Source organism: Natrix helvetica (genome assembly GCF_964273705.1).
Source record: "Natrix helvetica genome assembly, chromosome: 2".
In the NCBI taxonomy this organism is placed as follows: domain Eukaryota; kingdom Metazoa; phylum Chordata; class Lepidosauria; order Squamata; family Natricidae; genus Natrix; species Natrix helvetica.
Genome location: NC_138552.1, coordinates 196,670,926 through 196,693,950, shown reverse-complemented (window position 1 = coordinate 196,693,950; position 23,025 = coordinate 196,670,926). Strand labels below are relative to the sequence as shown.

Sequence of the window (23,025 nt, the reverse complement as noted above, 5' to 3'; positions counted from 1 at the left end):
TCATTAGGTGGCCAAAGTATTGCCAAATATATGGGCTCTACAGCACAATTAATCAGATCAATTATATATTGGAAAAGAGTATCTGCTGAACTACAGATTACTTCATTTTGAAGAGCAGATTTTTCAGCAAATTTTCCATTTTAAAAAATTAAATGTAGAGTAGAATTCATGAGACAGACTTAAAGGAAGGCTTCACAATGTTATAGGCTAGCATTAATTCATTCTCTTAATGCACTTATATTCGTTGCAGGATTTTCCCTAACGTTTTCTGTAATGTCTGTATAACTACTACAACTCTGGATATAATTTATTTTAATTGCAGGTATTTCAGATAAACATTTTTGTAATTCAGTCTAAATACTTAATAGTCATTTATTTTTTCTTAAACAAGAATGAAGTCTGAGGACAACTCAGATATCATCACATAGCACTGCTTTGATTGTAGCAAAAGTGTCTTGTTATTATTGATTTTTGTAGTACATTTTTTTGTGGAAGCAAGATAATGATTTGACTGGTCTATGTCTTTACTGAGATAATCTAATTACATTATTGATAAGACTAGCAAAGTCTTTTTTCCCATTCCTTAATCTCAACCACATAGTTACTCTGGCTTCATGATGGAGCATGGACAGATAAACTACTTCAGTACAGTGCACCATTAGCCCATTATCATAAATGTTGTAGTGAATTTATTTTGTATCCTTTTACTATTCATCCAAAGAAATCTTGCTCTGTGAAGGAATTCCTTTGCCCTTTCTCCATGACTGCTAAAAATGGACTATCGTTATCCTTTAAACAAGATTATTTTTCTTGCAGACCTTCCTCTATATCATTCAAATGCAGAAAATATTAATTAAAATAGGACCATTTTTTAAAATTCAGCACAGTTCTTTATTCATTCAAATAAAGAGATTTTTTTTACATTGTAGGGTCTGCTAAAAGTCAGTATTAATATCCTATTGATCTCTTCACACACAGCATAAATACACGTGGCAATTTCACCATCTAATGAATAAGCTAATTGCATTTTAAATTATATCTGCATTATGGTTTAGTGGGCTCCACATTATGGACAATGTAAAGTTTTCCAATGTTGAGTAAAGCCTTCAAGAAATGTTTGCTTTACTTTATACTTTAATTATTGGCATGAAGGATTCCAGCAATGCAAAGACTGTTGGTGTCTGAAATCCTTTTATAATTCCGAGACATACCTTCTACGTATTGTTTTTATAATCACATGCATATACAAACCTGTATATGGCAAACCAATCTTTCATGAAAGAGGCTTGTTTCAAACATGTGAGATGACTGCACACCACAAAATCAATATCATTTGCCTCACTGAGCTCCAGAGGTTAAGGTCAGTGGTAGGATTCAGCCAGTTTGCACCACTTCGGGAGAACCGGTTGTTAACCCTCTGAGCAGTTTGGTGAACTGGTTGTTGGAAGGGCAGAGAACCGGTTGTTAAATTATTTAAATCCCACCACTGGTTATTGTCAGGGGAAATTTCACCCTGAGCTAACGAGGTCTAGAATCGACGGCTTTCCAAACAGCATATCTTCAGAAAAAGCAAAAGTAAGACCCAATAACATGTTCTAATGAAAACAAAACTTTTAATATGAAAATAAGAAAATAAAACAAATCTATCTAATTGTTACATTTTGGCAAAAGCAATTATCATCCACCTTCTTGGCAGATGAACAGAAGATCAAAAAGAAAGAAGTCTCTGGAATGCCTGTGAGCAGGCACAGTAAATCATTGCTGATAAGGGCCTATGACCTGCGCAGTATATCTCAGTTCAGCTAGCAAACAATTAACGCAGTGACAGTTAAGGTGATTTTCATTGGTCCAAAGAAGTTCCAGTAACTAAAAGAAACTTCTGTGCAAGTCTTGTGCATCCATAAAAACTTTCTTTTGGAAAATGAATACCTTTGTACCCATTCAGAGATACTTTATCTCTGAATGGGTACTGCTAACAAACCGTTCTCACAGTTTGAAGCAGTCTTCATAAGAATAACTGTACTGGATAACCAAGGAACTATCTAATAATACAGAAGTCTATGACCACAAGGCACACAGTTCATAAGGATGGTATGAATACTATTGTATGTTTTCAATAAGTAGCTTTCACAGGCATGTTGCTTCTAATACTGGAGAAAGTCAGTGTGGTGTAATTGTTACAAGGTTGGACTAGGGAGCTCCATATGAAAATCCAACTTGAGCTGTAGCACTTCTGACGGAGACTTTGAGACAGTAGCTCTTTCTCAGCTCACCCCAATCATGTATTTGTTTTTTTGGGACCACTACAGAACGTGCTTTGAGTTCCAGAAGAATAGTTAAATATATAGTAAACACAACATGTTGTCATAATTAATTGTGAGTGATCCATTTGCCTTATTTAGGTTATTTTGTCTAACCTTATTTTAAAAACCATCTGCAATTTTTGGTGATCACTACATTTTACATGAATGAAGGAAAACATATGTGTCCCAGGATAATGTTACAGGTTCCAATCAGGAGTACTTTTTCATTCACCAGTCAGTTGAACTATGGAATCTGGCACTGTAAAATATGGTAGGATCTAATCTAGGTCAGTCACTAGGACCAGATGTTTATTTTTCTGAGGTTTAGGACTTGTGCTGGTGCCTATCAAGGAACTTCTCTCTAGCAGAATGTTAGGCAGACATTTTACTAAGGATAAATTCCCTGAGGATTGGCTCCAGCATGGGTCTGAAAGCTCGGAACAATAAACCTCTGGTCCCAGTGACTGGCCCAGATTGGATCTTACTACATTTTAAAGTGCCAAATTCCATAGTTCAACTGACTGGTGAATGAAAAAGTACTCCTTTGTCCTAAATCTCCCAAAATTGAGGATCACTAGCTGATCAAAAGGAAGCCCTTCATACAATGAAGACAAAGGAAATGGTATGTTTCATTACATCATGCATACATTTATATATGTCCTCCTTGAATGTTCAGCGCTAAGGACCCTCAAACATTGCAACCTTAGAGGAACATTGCAACCAAATAGGCATATTGTCTATCTTTAGGTTACCCTCTTCTGTAATTTTTCAGATCAACAATGCACATTTTATAGGCAACTTTTATAGGGTTTAAAATGCCACTGCCACAATTCTCCCTATGGTGTTTTTGGTGCTCCCCAAGTTTGTTTGCTTGCAGACATTTTGTTACTCAGCTAAGCCACATTAAAGGGCTCCCCACTCTCACACTGGTGATGTTATTTAGTTGGACAATGAAATGTTTGCAAGCAAACAATGAAGTACACAGAACACCATGAATTTCATAGTTCAACTCTGAGCTACTGATATTCTTTTCTATCAGAACGACTCCCTCTTTTATATTTAATTTATTACATAAAGAATTATTCTTTATTTTTCAGAAAAAGAAATTTACCTTCATTCAAATAAAATTGTTCTCTTGTGGAAAACATTCAAAATGCCACCACAGAACCAAAACAAATACACTCCTTAGCAGAAGAATCACAAAGCTGCAATTTTACCTTTTCTTAAAAACGTTTCATTCTTTCAACCCATAATTCCATTTTTACCCAGTGGCTCACAGTTTTGCTGTCTACTATACAATTAAATTTAGGCTCAAAACTTATTTAATTTTCCCAGGTGGAGTTGATCTAAGTACCCGCATACTGTATTACTGTGGTGATTGGTGGGCCTAAATTAGACCTTGGAAATTATCCAGTTTGGCAAAAAAAAAACACTGACAGCTGTGATGCTGTTACAGAATATGCCAGGTTTTCCTCATTGAGGGTTATTAAAAATGTACTAAAGGCTTCATTAGAATTATAAATATTATCCAAACCTTTATCTCATCCTGAATGTAGAAAAATTAAAAAGGAGACGCTCACCAGCTGCTGAGTAGTTTTACCCCCTCTATTTTTCCAGAAGTTGCCTTGCTTTTAATAAATGACAATTCAATATTTAGATAAGTATACAGGTGCAAGAAGAAATACCTTTTTCTTTTAGTTTGAGTTGAAAGTTAAACTATTTTTTGCCTACCCAAATATGATTTTTTTTCTTTCTTTCCCCCCCGTGTTCTTGCAATAGAAATGTAGAACCAATAGCTTGCTGACTAATACTGTTATCAGATATCGTGTAACAGAATTAGAAAAAAAATGGATTAAATTCTGTCAAACTACTCAAATTAAAATATTTTTCTGAAATCTTAAGAAAGGTAGAAAAGGGTTTCACACATTATCTAAAAGATTGTGCTGGCAATTATTAAACTGAAACTCTTAAGTGGTTCTCCTGCTAGAATTCTGTTTCTTAGGCCCTAATTTCTTTTCCTTCTTACTGTTTTCTACTTTGGCATTTCAGCCTTCAACCACAGGTGGAAAATTCTGCTTGCATATTCTGCCAATTTCAGATCGAATTTAGCCATAAAACTTTTTACTGTCTTCTTCTGCAATAATGGTTGGAGCATGTGCTTGGATAAATGTTATCCAAGGGTTGTCCACAAACATTAATTGATATTATTTGGTGATGGATTGCATTATACCCAAGCACTCTTTCCTGATTATGAAAGAAACACTATGTTCGATTATGAAAGCATCATTTTTCCTTCTATACTTTTCACTTCTTGAGCAAACATCATGAACTTCTAACTGAAAGTGTCCAATATCAATCCATTTCAATTTGTTGTTCCGTAAGGTATCAATGAGGTGGCTGGATGGAGTCACGGAAGCAGTAGACGTGAGCTTAAATGGACTCCGGGGGCTGGTAAAGGACAGGAGGCCTGGAGGAATGTTGTCCATGGGGTCGCGATGGGTTGGACGCAACTAAAAACAACAAGTTATCAATCTGTAGCCCATTCACCTCATCTTTCACTACGTTGAGGTTTACCTTGTTCAATCTTCTCTCATTCAATGTTCTCCCAGTAAGTCTGTCTTTGCAACTTTGATCATTCTTTTGGTACAAGGCAACATCAGCAATTAGACGTCCCAAAGGCTTTAATTCACCTACATCATAAATTCTATTAGTACTCTGAAAGATCCTCACTAGCATGTTCAACCTGAAGAGCCCATTATCCATCCCTGTATACCAATCTCTATCTATGCTTTTCTTGGTAAAATATAGAATTAGTTTATCTATATTGCCTTCTTTCACGCAGTATTTAATGATGCTTTCGCCTTTGTCACTAAAATAATTATCTCTCCCTTATATCATGGTTAGATCTTGATAATATCTGGATGACTTCGGCACTGATGTTGACTTCTGAATAGCAATAGCTACGGTGGTTGGTTTTGGTACATCTGCATGTATGTTACCTAGCTATTTCACTGTCTAGAAACATTTTGCTACTGGATTATTGAAATAGCAAATTGTGCTGCAATTAAACAAATTAATAATCAGTCATCATTGTTTGTTCTGTCACTGGCTTACATAAATAATATCAGGAGACTAATAATGCTAGACAGGATTGTAAACTCTTTTAACTTACCACACTTGTCCTGTGCACAATGGAATTTATATACAATCTCACAGCATGGATAATTGACTCAAGAGAACTTTACATCTTACAAATATTATATATGCATACTTCCTCTTCTGCAGAAGATGAGTAACCAAATTATTTCCACTATATTTTTGCTGGAATTTCTTTTTGGCATAATGGAATAGTAAACACTTAAAAATAAAATAATATTTGAATCAGAAAAGACTCTCACTAGAGCATTTATAAAATACCATATGTACTGTATATTTGTATGTGTGTGTGTGTTAATTTCAGCTCTGAAACTATTTTTAAGTAGTAATAACATTTTAGATAATAAAGGCCCTTTAGTATTCCCTATGGACAACCACCTAAGCCCCAAACTGCATTGAGTTTCATACACACAAATACTACATCTGGGCCATTCTTATGGCCTACTTCTAATGCCCCCATTGTTTTGAATTTGAAGCATGCTCAGTCAGTGGTTGTATTGTTGCACAGCACTTACATCTGTGTACAATAATAGTCTCAAGTGATCTCTCAAAAGCCAGTTTGATGTTGTGGTTAAGGCACCAGACAGGAAGCTGGGAGGCTATGAGTTCTAGTCCTACCACAAGCATCAAATCAGTCACTATGCCCTCAGCAAGGAAGAAAGTAAGGACAAATCATTTTGGAACATCTCACTAAACAAATTCCACAGACTTTGTTCAGGCAATGACCATGAGTTAAGACTAATTTGAAAGTATACCTAAATACACAAAAACAAACCCAAAACAGGTCTCATAAATAGTTCTATTTTTTTTTCAGTGATTATATCCATAAACAAATTATTATTCATTGCATGCTAGATTGACCATTGTCAATCTTGTATATCTTTTTAATATAGTTTTTGCTTTGAAAAATAATAAAAAATGTATATTACACTTGTGCCCTTTAAATAAAGGCAAAAAATTACAGCTATTCATAAAAAATAATGTTCAAAACAAGCATCAGTTATTCTCCAAATGTATTTGCTTTGCAATTTGTAAAATTAAAATATAATTCCTTAAGCTACAGGGACATGTAGAACAAGGAACTGTTATAGACAGCAAGGAAAACACATTCCTAAAACTCTCTGAATGAATGTCTCTTTGCAGAGAACTTTCACTTATTCCTTAAGGCTACTAAAACTTGATTTTTTTTTCAATTGCATGACTTGTATTGCATTCAAAAACTTTTAATTTAATTTTTAATTTGATCTGTCTCGCATTACCTATCATATTTATGTAGTAATGCATTCTAGCCAGCGTGGCACATCTTTGTGTATAATATTTGCTATAAATTCCAGTGTTTTGCTTATATTCAGAATTCTTTAATATTCAGCATCATCCCATGATAACGTAGATTAAATGCAAGTGGTGTAGCTGGAAGCAATTATTAACTTTATATTGGGATGATGAACTATGAATAAAAAGGCAATTACAGTACTAGGGAATAAAGAAAGATTATATTAAAAAAATCAAGCACAGCATTTAAACTTGGGCTGATAGAAAGATTTACAGTACTGGAGCACACCTTCCTGGTTGGTTATACAAGAGCTAACATGTGACTTAGCTCAGTAGCTCCCCTTGGCATTTGTATTTCACAATGAATAACAGGTAGCTTTTCCACTGGACATAATAACAAAGCCAACTCCACAACATTAGGAATGTCGTGATAGGATGGCCAGATGTTAATTTTATCCATATTCATTTTTAATTGACAAGGTAGAGAAAATAGGTTTGTGAGGTTTTCTTGCCCCATTTTCATGGGGATCAAATATTAAGAATTTGTGCAATGAGCAGAATGCTGTTTGACATTTCATCAGGTCAGATTTTTTTTCTTTTAACTAATCTATGAAATGTTGGAAGTGTGGCATGATAGAGATGTCCTGATTATCTCTGTAGTATCAGTCCATTGCTCCACCTGAGAAGAACAGGATAACAATCAGGATGTACCACTGAAAAAATGCATTGAGAATGGAAGTTAAACATGACATAGGACTGGAATTAACAGTGTCACTTAGGAACATTCAGATTGGATACTACTTTGGTCATATAAGAAGGGAGGAAAATAGATGGAAACAAATCTGCAATAGAGCAACTATAAGCTCTCCAAAGTCTGATCAGATAATGATAATGTTTAACTATTTAGCCAGATTTGTCAAAAATAACTGCATCACTGAGGAAGTTCGTGGGAAAAGGATATACAATTTTGCAATGAATCATATGAGGAAATGTGGAGTTTATGTTTACCAACACAGAAATAAAGGGAGACTAGTATAGATCTATTTCAAGCTATACTGGTCTCCCTTTATTACTTTGCTGATAAACATAAATTCAATACAAAAATAGTTTGTCATGAAAGCGACTGCCTGCCTGCCAGGGCTCCTGAATCAGGGCTGAAAGGTGAAAGCAGAAACAGTATGCCCTGTCCCATAATTGGGTCGACCAGATTGCCCTGATAGTGTGGTCCCACTGGAAAAAAAAAACACTCCATATTACGACTAGATGGAATAGATGCACTGGCTTCCTGTGGTCTATTGGGTGCGTTTCAAGGTTTTGATAACGATCTTCAAAGCGCTCCATGGCTCAAGACCTAGTTACTTGCGGGATCGTATCTTGCCCCATACATCCCTACGACCAATTCGCTCACACAGAGAGGGACTTCTCCAGGTGCCGTCCACCAGACAGTGTCGGGGGGCGACGCCTAGGAGCAGAGCCTTCTCTGTGATGGGCCCAGCCCTGTGGAATGACCTCCCCCCTGATATCAGGACCACCTCTGACCTCCACTCCTTCCGCGTAAAGCTCAAGACCCACCTCTTCCAAGCAGCTGGCCTGGCTCAACCATAGTTTCAACCATAGTTTTATCATATCGCTCCTGATGGGTTTTTTAAATTGTGTATTTTGTATTGTAATCGAGGGATTTTAAATTGGAATTTTAATGCTATTTTATTCGTGTTTACCTCCTCCATGCACATGTATATGTATATGTTTATGTATTTTTATATCTGTATATTTTTATGTGTTTTAATTGTACGCCGCCCCGAGTCCTTCTGGAGAGGGTGCGGCTAATCAAATAAAATTTGATTTGATTTGATTTGATAGATATATTCCATCAATACATCTATTACAGAATAGCAGAAACATACCACAAACCATTTGAATCCATGGTAAAGCAGTCAAACTGTAACATAAAAAGGCCTACAGAAACATCTGAATTAGAAAAAGAAATAAGAATGGCAAACACGCTGTTTTGAACATTCTTACCAGGAAAGAACATTCAAGTGGAGTGAAAATCAAACACATATCATGTTCAGGTACTTTCCATTAACACAAGATAAAAGAAGAATAAAATACAGACCCAATACAGTTGAAATAAAGCAAACATTGTTTAGGATTATAAAAACAGTCAAGTCTGAAATAAAATTTCAAGTACAGTGGAAAGTAGGATGTGTACTTCAAAGAGGACAAATAATCATTCCAAGATCATTACAATTTTGGAGCTTGGAAAACAAGTTACGCCATGCACCGAAAAGATGAATACAAGATAAACTCTCTCTAGGGCAGGGACAGTTACTTGGAAAGAAGCTCTAGAGTTCCAAAAGTTTAAATTATTTTAGAGTGGATATCCAAACCATAGTGATGCTTAGAAAAATCCCATTAGGCCAAGAGAGAACATGAAGGCATGAGAATACGTTGTTGCAGCTATAATTTGTAATAATGTTTTATGACCACCCAATTTTAATCCGAAGAAACCAGGAGTGGCCAAGTTTACTGAATTAGCTATGATGGTTATATATAATCAAAGGCCAAATTTTGATAAAATTTGCCATGATAGAAATTTAAATATATACTTCACAACCTAAAAGCTTTGGATCAACTGGGAGACAATTATACCAAATGCTTCTTAATAGGATTTGCTTACTGCAGTCAGATAAAAATGCCTCCATCATATATCACGTGATATCTAGTACATCTTAACCCAATGGTGGGTTCCGGATCCCGTCGCAACCAGTACTCTGCGACTGCGCCGGGAGTCCACCACGGGCATGCACGCTGTGCATGCATGCGCACCACCACCCTGCGATGCTCCAGCTGCTCAGCAGAGTGTCGTGCAGGCACTGTATGCTGCATGCAGCTGCACAAATGCCCCAGTCATCTCAAATAGAGGTAAGGACAGTGGGCAGGCAGGTGGCCCTCTTCAGCACCACACCGGAATGGTGCCTGCAGCTCCCAGCAGGCACCGGTATGCCTGTACCGGGGCGTACTGGCCAGAACCCACCATTGCCCTAACCCTAATCTGGCTGAAGGAAAGAAGTTAAGTCTTGGTCAAGAACTTTTTTTTTTAAAGAAAGGAAGTTAGCTGAGTCAGCACAAGACCACAAACACATAGACAACAAAGGAAAAGTGCTTGAAGGTACCTGTACAATGGCACATATATATCCTGGCTATATATGGCAGGAAAAACTGGGGTAGTACTACAGAACATGATATTACTGGAGCAGTGATGTGCAGTCAAGGGAGGCAGAGCCTCACCGCTCTCATCATGAAAAGAAAAAAAGGAAAAAAAATTCTCCCCTTTTATCTTTAATCTCTTTCTTGCGCATGCAAGCAAAATACCCCAGGATCACGGTGGTGGGGACAGCAACTCCTTCCACTGCGCTGCGGAGAAGAGCCATGCTGTGCTCCTCAGTGCTAGCCTCAGATCAGCACAACCCGCGGTCCCCTTCCTGTTGGCTCAGGAAGGAGGGGAATGGGACCACGTGTGCAGGAGGCTCCTCAGCGCTAGCCTCAGATCAGCGCAAGCTGCAGTCCCTTCCCCTGCACATGTGGTCCCATTCTCTTCCTTCCTGAGCCAACAGGAAGGGGACCGCGGCTCACGCTTATCTGAGGCTAGCGCTGAGGAGCACAGCGTGGCTCTTCTCCGCAGTGCAGCAGAAGGAGTTACTGTCCCCGCCACTGTGATCCTGGGGTATTTTGCTTGCACGTTTGCAAAGATCAAAGTTGTCACAGTCCTCCCTTCATGATGATCATTTGATGACGTCACCAGCCTCACCAGACATAAACTTCACCGCATGACACTGTACTGGAAAGTATGTGTCCTGATAAATAAGTGAACAAATCTGGCTCTGGTACAAGGAAGAAGACCAGGGGTGGTTCATGAACATGATGAGAGATCAGGAGAATGGACTGTGACATGTTTAAGGAGTTTTTGGTACTGGAAACTATGAGTTAAGGCTTTGTTTGGCTGCAAGATAGCCAAGAGAGCTCACAGGCATTCATTCCATTACCAACCATTGAGATAAGGAAGGAAAAAGAAGTCAAAATACATCACAAGCAAAAGGAAAGAGATTTGAGAGACTGAAACAGACATACACAAATGGTCTTGCAAGTTATATTTTAATACACACACACAACCTACCCTGAAAATAAGCCCTCCCTGAAATTATTGCAACACAGCAGCAGCCATGAGGTGACCACGCTCACCACCTCCTGCACCTCAAAAATAATAAGACCTCCCCAAAAACAAGGCCAAGAGCTTATTTCAGGGGTCAAAAGAATATAAGACCTTGCCTTATATTTTGGGGAAACACAGTATATACTGTGCTATCTCACACCACTATATTTTTATAAATACCTTAGTGCTAAGAATAAACTCCTTCACTGTTTAAGTTGTGTGTGTGTGTGTGTGTGTTTGCATCAGTTCCTATCACAGCCCACCTTCCAATATGCATACACATATACATGTACTATATGTACTTCTTTTGGTGATTTATGTTTATTCAGGATGTTGGAGGACCTTGTAATAAGTGATTTATGGTTTTTCTACAAAAGTACAGCATTGCAAAGTACTTTATCTAGCAGGCCTTTGGCAGCAATAAAATATTATCCGTCTTCTCAATAGATGGTGACATCTGGCTGACATTTGAGCTTAGAGCTAAGTCGAATCAGGCTTGGACAGTTTTTGGATTCAGGAATGTCAGAGCTGTAGGCTAGACCGAGAAACAGAAACAATCTCCCAGGACAAGTCAATGGCAAGTTACTTCCCTATTTCTGCCAAGAATAACATGGATGTTGTCAATCTACTTTTTAAAAAATATCATGAAAAACTTGCTGGGGGAAGAAAAAGCAAAGCTTTTGCTTAATTTATATCAGTTTTTTCAGATATAGAAATGTCTTCATTAGATCAATGTAAGTTGGCCATTAACCATCACCCTGTAATGGGGTGGATTTTGTTATTTCACTCTAATTTCATATCTATGACAAGTTTCTTTTATGTTCTTCATTCTAATTGAGGTTTCTTGCAGTTAAAACATTAGATTCAAAAATACTTTATCTAAATGCATGAGGAAGCATTACTTATAGGTAGATAACACTAGTAAATTCAGTACTCATTTGCCCCTATCTTTCTTTTAATTGCTGATTTTGGCTATTAATCATGAGAATGATCTAAGAATATTATGTTTGTTGGCTCTTTCATAAAAAATGTAAGTTACAGTTGGGACTGACAAAGAGGGAGATATCCAGGTTCTAGGCACACACCTAATTCAGGTGGAGACTAAGGCCTCAGTCCAGAGGTGGGTTCCTACTGGTTTTGACCGGTTTGGCTGAGTAGGTAGTAACTCAGTAGTAACCTGGCCTGCCATGCCTCCCAAACCAGTTTTATCGGTGGCACCATAGGTGCTGCATCTTGTTTTTTGCTCCTGCACATGCACAGAAGCATTTTTTTACTACTGCGCATCCCTGAGCGAACTGGCAGTAGCAGAAGCTGGAACTCACCCCTGTCTCAGTCAAACTGATAGTAGATCCCAAGGGGAAAAAAAATCTCTCTGAAATCCATCCAAATCTAATAGAAATCTATAATGTATTGATTTCATAGTTTCAACATTCCGGGGATGCGGGAAATTGTACTAGCTAGCCAAAAGCCAACTAGAGAGGGATTTGGTGATGAGAAAGGATGATAATAAAGTTTTCATCTTCAGACTTTACCTTCATAACTACCTTAAGACAAAAACAAGATTTAACTTTTGATTACCTATATGTGCTGGGCCCTTGATATATCCTGGCTCAAATCCATACCTGCCAGGGTGGCCATTTGCTCTGAGCTGCTCCAGATTCTGAATCACACAAAGACAGATTATGGTGTCCAAGAACAATAGATTTTGGAGACTCTTTTGTTTTGGCAACAGCATCAAACAGCTCAATTAGGGATGCTACTCCGCAGCAGGGAGGTTGGTACCGCAGCAACAAACTCCATTTCTACACAGAATCCAACCATAGGATTGTATGGGGTTATCTACAATTCTCCACTTGAGGCAGCCTGATGACTCTGACTGTGTCAGAAGAAGCAACTGCCTATTCTCCATGAAGTCAGAGGGACTGAAGATTGAGAGAGCTTTCAACCATTCAGACAGCACCTTAATGGCATCACCTCTTAGATCTGGGATCAAGAGCACTCTGGCAATATGTGACTCTGCATTGACTGACCAATTTGTCTAGAAGCTTCAGGCAAGTGTTGCACAAGAATGGAGACAGCATCAAATCCTGAGGTACCACACAACAGAGGGCCTTAACATTCAATCTCTTCACCCTTACCAGCCTTGACTGGATTCACTTTCTCAGAAAGAAATAATACCATCATAATATGGGAACACGTGTTAGAAATAACAACACCATTGACAATCCTGACTGACTTCAGACTTTCAGCTTTTTTTAACCATTTCCTCATTTTCTTAGGTTTCACTTTTTGTAAACAGATGTGGACCTTGCTCACAGTTTCCAAGTGTAATAGCATTATACTTCTTGTTCCTTTTGATTCTACATCATATTTCTACCTCATACTAGACCACAGTCACTGCTAAATCTAGGGTTTCCTCCTCTCTTGTCTGCTGCAAGAGCTTTGAACTATTCTAAGACCCAAGTGTTTTAAGAGTTTATAAACTTGGCTTCTGTGATGTGACCTGGACATAAACGTACTTAGACTTTGTGGCTATGAAGAAATACTGTCAATATGTTTCTCACCAAGTGAAGAGGCAACCTATTTCCATTAGAGCAAAGGGCTTCTTGTTGCTTCAAAGACTTAATTGGCAATCCCAATAGCTAGAAGATATTTCTTGGAATTTGCTTCACACCTGCAGAATCCTGTTTCAGCTAGATTTGCTGCAGCAGGCATGAGGGAATGGAAGCAATAGAAGCTTGCTTCGCAGCCCAGTTACCTTCAAGGAATGTCATTCAAAACATTATCAAATTTAAGACCTCCAGAAAGCTTCACAAAGCTCTAGATAGCAATTTTTCTTTTTTTATATCTTCCACACATCTTCATGTAAAGGGCAAATAGCTGCAGCAGGAAGCTATGGAGCTTCCTCTAGCTATGGAGGGTCCAGGTTCCTAGAAAATTGGGATTCCAAAATCACAGGATAGTTTTGTATTTAGACATGGTTACCTACTGCAGGAAAATTGCCTTTTTTAACATCTAGATCAGGGATGTCCAACCTTGGAACTTTAAGTCTTGTGGACTTCAACTCCCAGAATTACCCAGCCAGCTATGCATTCTTTGTGTCTCTCCCCATTCCCATATATATATATTTTAAATATTTGAAGAGGGATACAATGCAGAACATATTTGTCTGAAATATACATTTGAAATGAAAAAAACAACAACAACCCTACATGTGGATAGGCCTACCAAATGTTAAAGGACTAACATGCACTTGTCTTTTTGCTATTCATTTTCTTTATGATTTCCTATGAATAAGAAAAGTAAACTAATCACAGATTACGAAGCATATAAAATTAGATGTTTATTTTGGAATCAATAAACTAAGTGGTTTAAATGAGCAGAGGCACTATTCCCAGCCTGGTACACATGATGTAAATTAATATTGTAACAGTAAACATGAAGAATGTAAATGCTATCCTGCTCTGTAAGAAAATATATCTCAAAATAGAAAATGTAGTTCCAAAGATATTACTATAGCTATGATGGAATCTGCGAAGACAGAAAAAAATACATCATGTAATTTTATACATAAGAACTTATGTTATGGGACAGCTAAATATGTAACTGATTTTCAGTCCTTACAGAAGGAATATTTTCTTTTCTTTTCTTGTCCCTAATTTAGTAATATGACATATTTTAGGTAGAAAAAAAATTATAAAATTAATACTAGGACTTCTGGGGCATATTTTTTCATAGCTTCTGCAAAGAAACTCCAGAGTCTATTTTCTTCCATCTCCACTAGCAGTAATGCATGAAAAGAATCTAAGAGCTGCAATGAATGCAGGAAATGTATTATTCAGTTTACACCACTGCTTTAAATACATACATACTCATCTTTCTTCATCTTTCTTCTTCTTGGAAATAATATACTCTAGATCAATAGCATCTGTGTCTTTATTGCGATAAAGCCAGAGTTATATGACATATTAAATCCAAGGAATATTTTTAATGTGAATTTTGATAAACATATGTCTGCTTTGACAGCCAGTTTGATGTAATGGCAAAGGCATCAGGCTAGAAACCAGGAGACTGTGAGTTCTACTCCTGCCTTAGATACAAAGCCAACTGAATGACATTGAGCCAGTCATTCTCTCTCAGTCCTAGCAAGGAGGCAATGGCAAACCACTTCTGAAAAAAAAAACCCTTGCCAAGAAAATTTTCTCTGACAATCAGATACAACTGAACAAAGAGAAAAGAAGATGGTTTCTTTATTGGGTACACCATATATAAAATATTTTGGAATTCAGAAATCTGTATGTGGGATTGAATTTATATTTTATCGACAAAGAAATAAAGGGAGACTGCTCCAGTGAAGCAGTATGCTCCATCCCATATTTGGTAGACCAGGTTGCCCTGAAAAAAAAAATCCACTTGTATGTGTGACTATTTATTCAAGGCTAGATTTTTTTTAAAGCAAAAAGCACAACTAATGTTATCATTAATGGCTGCAGCTCAAGGACACTCAACTGAACATAACTCCAATCTTAAAAACAAACACACCAAAAAGCCTTTCATTGCTACATTTCTTTTATTACTGCCTTGAATGTACAGGATTAATTTGGCTTAATGCATAATCTTCTGCATTCTATATTACTTGCTAAAAATTAAAGGTGCCCTGGGTTCAAAGCCCAAAGACTTCTCCAAAGTCTCAACATCTAAGAGAAGCTATTAAACCCTGATCCTTCATTGAATGGCTAGCAAGACATTTTCCTATTGTTCAATAAGAACACATTCTACCTTTACATTCCTGGCTATCTATGGCCATGCTATTCTCAGCAATCTTCAATCTGTTTGACCCCTAAGCCTCAGATATCTGTGTGTTGCCCCATTAACAGAGGGCAAATTACATGTCCGTCTCCCCTAAACTCCATAATTCATTCCTTTATATTCTCTTTTATTAGGCTGGATTTGCAAGGAAAATACACTATAAATTGTACAACAGATATTTCGATAGTTAGAAAATTGCACAACATAGATATTTGTCTCCCAATAACTCTCATCTTAAAGCACAGCCAGGTGCCAAGAAAACTGTCTCTTCTATATTGACAAAGATTTTTAAGCCAACAATATTTTTAACTCTGTAATTGCCAGGATTTACATAAATGGCACAAAGATGCTTTTTAATGTTAGCATTTTAATTCTAATCAATTTTGACATTTTAAAAATCTCTTCTTTCATCTCTTCCTTCCACTTGAATTTAAAATATAAACCACAATGAGCTAGAACTCAATGAATAATGTATATTTGGGTTGAAATTTCCAACACATTCATACATGGAGTAGTGCAATATTTTACTAATATTAACTGAATGTCCCTCAATGAAATGCATATAACATTAAACTCTATTTTTTGCCTTTTGCCTGAGAGTAAAACATGGCTACCTTGTTCACATAACCTTACTTTACAGCAAACATAGTTCAACTAATCTGAAAGCAGTTTTCAACAAGGCCTTGCCATTATATATATAGGATCAGGATTGTAAATCAACTCGCATTATAGAACCCCAAAAGATTTGAGGGGGTTTATAACTCCTTATCCATAACACATATACAGGTAGTCCTTGACCTATAACAGTTATTCAAAGTTACAAGTGCACTGAAAAAAGTGACTTATGACCATTTTTCACACTTATAACCATTGCAATATTCCCATAGTCATGTGATCAACATTTGGATGCTTAGCAACTCATATTTTATGACACTTGTAATGTCCTGGGGTCATGTGATCACCTATAAGCAAAGTCAATGGGGAATCCAGATTCACTTACGTAACAATTGAAGTGTTACTAGCAATAGCAATAGCACTTAGACTTATATACATATTACTTTACAGTGCTTCACAGCCCTCTCTAAGCAGTTTTACAGAGTCAGCATATTGCCCCCAACACTTTGTGCCCTCATTTTACCCGCCTTCAGAAGGATGGAAGGCTGAGTCAACCTTTAGCCTGGTGAGATTTGAACTGCCAAATTGCAGGCAGCCTGCAGTCAGCAGAAGTAGCCTGCAGTTCTGCACTCTAACCACTGCACCACCGCAGCTCTCACCACCACTGTTACTAACTCAACAACTGCAGCAATTCACTTAACAGCTATGGCAATTCACTTACCAAATAATTCACTTAACAACCAAAATTTTGGACTCAATTGTGGTCATAAACCAAGGACCATCTATGCTATAAATAGCTGCTTTTTCCTCTCCCATTCTGCATTTTTCTGCTCTGAGAAGTGTCTTGTGTGTCCTATAAATTTGTGTCAGCAGCCAGTTGACAACATTAACAACTATGAGGGACCATGCAAGAAAATTATTTACTTATTTAATTTCTGTAATAATTCCATTCATCTATTCCAGACACAGTAAAGATAGCAAACAGCAATGTATTAATGTTCACAGCAGCAATTAATACACCTTCCTGCTGTTTTCTGAATTTGTATACCATATGCAGATATATTTCTGGCTTAGAAGTTCTGGCTTAGTAGTTCATAATATGCAACAAAGTGAAATTTCTAAGGTATGTTATAGTTCCTAATTTTCCCAAACTACTTGATTGCAGTCCACGCGAAGTATGGCACATTTTCATTAATTCACTTAAATCATCTACTTTATTTTCCAGAGTCCAAGTCATTACTAATTTGTTAGAAACCTAAAAAACTCTAACAACTTAGCATTTAAAACATAACAATCCACAATGACGTTCACCGGATGACTGGATGACCTTGGACAGATATTATCTTCCAGTTCAGTCTGCCTCATAGGACTGTTACAAGGATAAAGAGGAAAAGACCATGTAGGCTGTTGTGGATTCCTTGAGAAAAGGGTCCCATATAAATAGCATTTGCACTAGATGTATTTGAGAACCAGATTACAAATTGAAGTAGGATAATTTATTTGTATCTCTCTGTAGCAGAACGGATGGACTCTTTAACCTCTCCCGGCTCTAGATTCAATCTATTTTGTAGTGTTTTCATACTGTATTTCTAGCTGACCTAGCCCAAACAATTAATTTATTTTATGGGAAAGATCAGTGAGTTACTTCCTAATACTTCTGCCCTAGCTACCACTAATCATCATTGCCACAACCAAGAAGAGGCAAAATTATCTTCTCAAATTTCCACCCATCTTGGGTTGAAAAAAGTTGCTCTACCTGCTTCTCTGCTATTTTAGAATATAAATTCTATATTTTATTCTTATTGGTCCATAGCTTACCAACATTTCTTTCCCCAGCCTGCTGAAAGGACCTTTCTGAAGCTTTAAGGATTTAGGATTCAATATTATTTTACCTGCTATCATTACATATGGATAGATAGGTAACAACCAAACATTTGTACTGAATATTAAGGAAAATATTTAAGTAAGACGCCTAATTGTATGCTTGAATAGATGACAGATGTTAGATAGATAGATAGATGATAGATAGATAGATAGATAGATAGATAGATAGATAGATAGATAGATAGATAGATAGATAGATAGATGATGGATGGATGGGGTTGTGTGTGTGTGTCTCCCATTTTTATATGTCTGTATACAATATGCATATGATCAAAAACATGGGAAAGTGGTATCACAAATATATATATTGGCGGCTCGTCTGGTCCACTGACGGAGGTCCACCCGCTCCGGATCTGATCGATTTTGTCCTGAAGATATTCCCCAAACTCCTCTGCTCTACCCTGTAAGGGTGTCTCCCGCACCCTCTGCGATAGAAGGGAGCGAGTCACCCTAAACAGGGCGGCAGGGCGGTTATCCGCGGACGCAATAAGAGCAGCACAATGTCTACGTTTGGCCGCTCTTATTGCCACAAGGTAAGTCCGCAAATAGGCTCTTACCTGTGTTCGGTCAGATTCGGAGCGTGAGGACCTCCACCTGCTCTCTAGACGTCTCCTGTGGCGCTTCATCACCCTAAGCTCCTCAGTGAACCAAGGAGCCCGGGTGGGTCGATGCCGCAGGAGAGGTCGCAAAGGCGCAACCCGGTCCAAGGCCCCAGTCGTCGCCCTATTCCAGGCAATCACTAGGTCCTCGGAGCGGGAGCGGGACAAGGCTACAGGAATTGGCCCAAGCTCCGTCTGGAATCTATCAGATTCCATCAGGTGCCTGGGGCGGTACCAGTTTATAGAGTCTGGTTCCGCCTCCTCGCGGTGGGGGATAGCGCCAGGGAAGTCCAGCCGGAGGGATGAGTGGTCTGACCATGACAGGGGCGTGATAACTAAATCCCCTATTCCCAGATCACTCGTCCACTGTTCAGATACAAAAATGAGGTCCAGTGTATGGCCCCCTTCGTGAGTGGGGCCCTGCACTAATTGGGTCAGGTCCATGGCCGTCATGGAAGCCATGAACTCCCGGGCCACCTCGGAAGCCGCTCCCATCGACGGCAAGTTAAAGTCCCCCATGACCAAAAGTCTGGGAGTCTCAACTGCCGTCGCTGAGATTAGCTCGAGGAGCTCGGGCAGGGCTGCTGATGCATAGCGAGGAGCCAAGTATACAATCAGCAAGCCCCACTGCCTCCCTGGGCCCCAGTTCACACCAAGGGACTCACACCCGGGTATCTGAGGAACAGTGAACTCCCTCGGCTCTAAACATTCCCGCATAACCACCGCCACCCCTCCACCCTTACCCAGGGCCCGAGGCTGATGAAATGCACGGAAACCCGGTGGGCACATTTCCACGAGGGGTAAACCACCCTCGTGGCCCACACAACTTCCTCACACATCTCAACAACCTACACCCCAAAATACAATTCACCATGGAAATAGAAGCAAACAACCAACTTCCCTTTTTGGATGTCCTAATCTACAAAAAACCCAATGGCTCCCTAGGACAAACCATCTACCAGAAAAAAACACACACCAACCGCTACTTAAATGCACAATCCCATCACCACCCTGCACAAATCAACTCTGTAGCCAAGACCCTCATCTCCAGAACCAAACGCCTAGCCGACAAAGACCACCTGAAAACTGAATTACACAAACTCACAAATGTATTAATCTCCAATGGATTCCAAAGAAAAACAATCACCAACCTAATCCAAAAGGAGACTCCCCCCAAAAACCAAGATACAGAACAGGACCATGGCATCGCCCTCCTCCCTTACATCAAAGGCACCACAGATAAAATCAGCAAAATTCTCCACAAGCACAATATCAGGACAGCCTTCACCACTGATCAAAAAATAGCCAACATCTTAAGAAACCCCAAAGACAAAATCCAGCTAGAAAACCAAGGAGTCTACGAAATACCATGCAAAATCTGCCCAGCAATATACATAGGACAAACAAACAGGAGAATAAATGCACGCATCACAGAACACAAAAACGCAGTAAGAAAAAAAGAAAAAACTTCTTCCCTTTTCCAGCACCTTAAAGCTACAGGACATGAAATCAACTTTGAAGGAGCCAGGTTAATCTCCAAAACAGAACACCTCCACAAGAGAATAATCATGGAAGCCATCGAAATAGAGAAACACCCCCACAGCATGAACAAACGTGATGATACCTCCCACCTACCAAACATCTGGAAACCAGCTCTAGCCAACAAACGAACACCACCCACCACCCAAGCCGTTATAATACAAAACAACAATGCACACGCAGCCTGTACCAATCAGCACCAATCTACCAATCATGATACAACCACACAACCAATCATTCCACTTACTGAAACAAAGCCAGCACCCCACCCCCTCCCACCAAGACTTACAGAAAGACGGCAGCTCCGTTCCCATTTTAAGCCCACATTTTGAGCCCACGCTTGAAGATGGCAGGTGCGATCCTGCAGACCACATTATTTTGAGAGCCTGGTTTATAAAACTCAATCCCACAAATTCTGCTTTTTAATATGCTTGTAGGCATACACTCAAGATTATTTAATGCACACATACATACATATCAATCATTCTCTTTCCCTTAGGGATAAGCAGAACTATGCAAAGCACATTAAAAATTGAGAATTAATTAACTAAAAATAACAAGCTATAGAAATGAAAGGGATTAGATAAAAAAGAAATACAAATTAAATCTAGTTTACATCAACACCATTCACTGCATATCTTCTTACTGTTGTACATGGCTTTATGTCCACCATAGCCACATCCTCTTCAAACATCAAGATTGCTTGAGGATTAATATTTTTAATTAACATATTAATGACCTTTATTTCACATTCATGTTAAAACACAACCAAATATATGTGTACTCAGCAATAAATCCCACTAAATGTTCATTTATTTTTAAACCAAATTTTGAATGACCCTGAACAGCTAACAGATAAAAAGAAAGTGGAAACTATATACAAAAGACCAGAAAATCAGAATCAATACAAGTTATAATCCACCTGCAACAGAAGTGGGGCAAGGCATTTCACTAGGTGGGCCAGCTCAAGAGATCAACTCCACCAGAAGGCTAAAACTACTCTTATTGAGATTGGCTATCAGAAAAGAATCATACAAGTATAATTGTACTACATCTCTTCCTTCTTATGATTCAGTGAATTAAGAAAGTGTGTCAGCCTTTTAAGAAGCTATGTGTCTCTTACGGATTTAAGATATCTTTTATTCCTTGTCATTTTGGGAATAGAATTTGCCTGTCCCTACTAAGTCATTTTCTCTACTCTCTACATTGAATCACTGTTTGAAGAATCTCCTGGTCTGGAAGAGGATGATGATTATACTCAATAACTCTAGGGGAATAAGAATAGGGAAGTATTCTTATGAAATGCTTTTAGGTAAATAAATACAGGATTGAAGTCTTTATATAGATTAGGACTATAGCCCTCCTCCTTAGACCTTTCAGTGGAGTTAATATAATACTCAATGTTTCTAGCATGATGAGGAATTATGCTAAATAATAGTTTCACAATGAATGCATTATAATAGCCTTCCATTGAAGTGTTCTCCAGTTTTCCATCACAATCCTAGGCACCACAATCCTAGGCAATGCCTAGGCAGGGGGTTGGACTAGAAGACCTCCAAGGTCCCTTCCAACTCTACTATTGTATTGTATTGTATTGTAATCCCAAGAAAAAGTGCAAGATGCTGTTTGCTACACTACAAAAAGTTGGGAAGTTCTGGGTAGTTTAAACAATTCAGCTAATCACAATTTGAAGTTCTCAAGTTTGAAATCAATCATAATTCAGATTAACTCATTTGCTAGGTTCATTTAATGTAATCAACTTATGGTTATTTATGAAAGCTATAGGCGTCTTATCTGAGTGTCACTGAAGTCAGGGATAACACCAGGAGTGGGTTGCTGCCAGTTTTACTACCGGTTCACAACCCGCGTGTGTGTGCTGTTCAATGTAAATTGTTCTTCGCACATGCGCACAACAATTTACAGTGGACTCCGCACGCACAGTCACTAAAACCAAAATGGTGGTGGCCCAGCAGCAGCAAGGGAACTGGTTCAGAGGCGTGGCAGGTCTGGATCGCTCCCGGTTCTGCGACCCAGGCCTGAATTCCACTACTGGGCTGAACCGGGAACAACCCACTTTTGGATAACACTGACCGCGCTTCACTAAACTGAACTGAACTGAACATGTTCTCTAAATGTGGCCAAGTACTTAGATATCTAGATTTAAACAAACATGAAGGACATTTTAGATGATTTTTTCTGCCTGCTCTCTTAGCTGGATTACACTGTGCTATATTTGTCAATAGCTCCTATAATTCATCTATTCAGAGATAACACTATAGCTACCGATAACTTATCCTGAAGTGAGTGAAAAAGAACTGTTGACTTTCTTTCAACCTCACTTAAGCAGTGAATCTCTGTTTGAATGGGTAAACAAATTACCAACAAAAATAACTACGAGGGTTATCTCTCAATAACTGATTACAAAGAGGTGCTAAGAACAGAGAAACACAGTATCTTATTTATTTCATCCTAATCTAGAGCAACAGCATGGATTCTCTGTGCCCAAATCAACTGATATCAAGAATCAAAGCAGTGTAACCTGTACAGATGTTCTGCCCTTGGAGAGGGTTCGCAGTAACAATAGATTAAATATAATTAAATCAAATATTTAAAACATAAGATATGGCTGACCAAA

General features: G+C 38.4%; 1 protein-coding gene across 1 annotated transcript in view; it reads right to left on the bottom strand.

Annotated features, from left to right (window-relative positions):
• The window catches only part of LAMA2 (laminin subunit alpha 2), a 464,667-nt gene that overhangs the window by 227,849 nt on the left and 213,793 nt on the right, over nt 1-23,025 (bottom strand). The gene's annotated exons all lie outside the window — the stretch shown is intronic.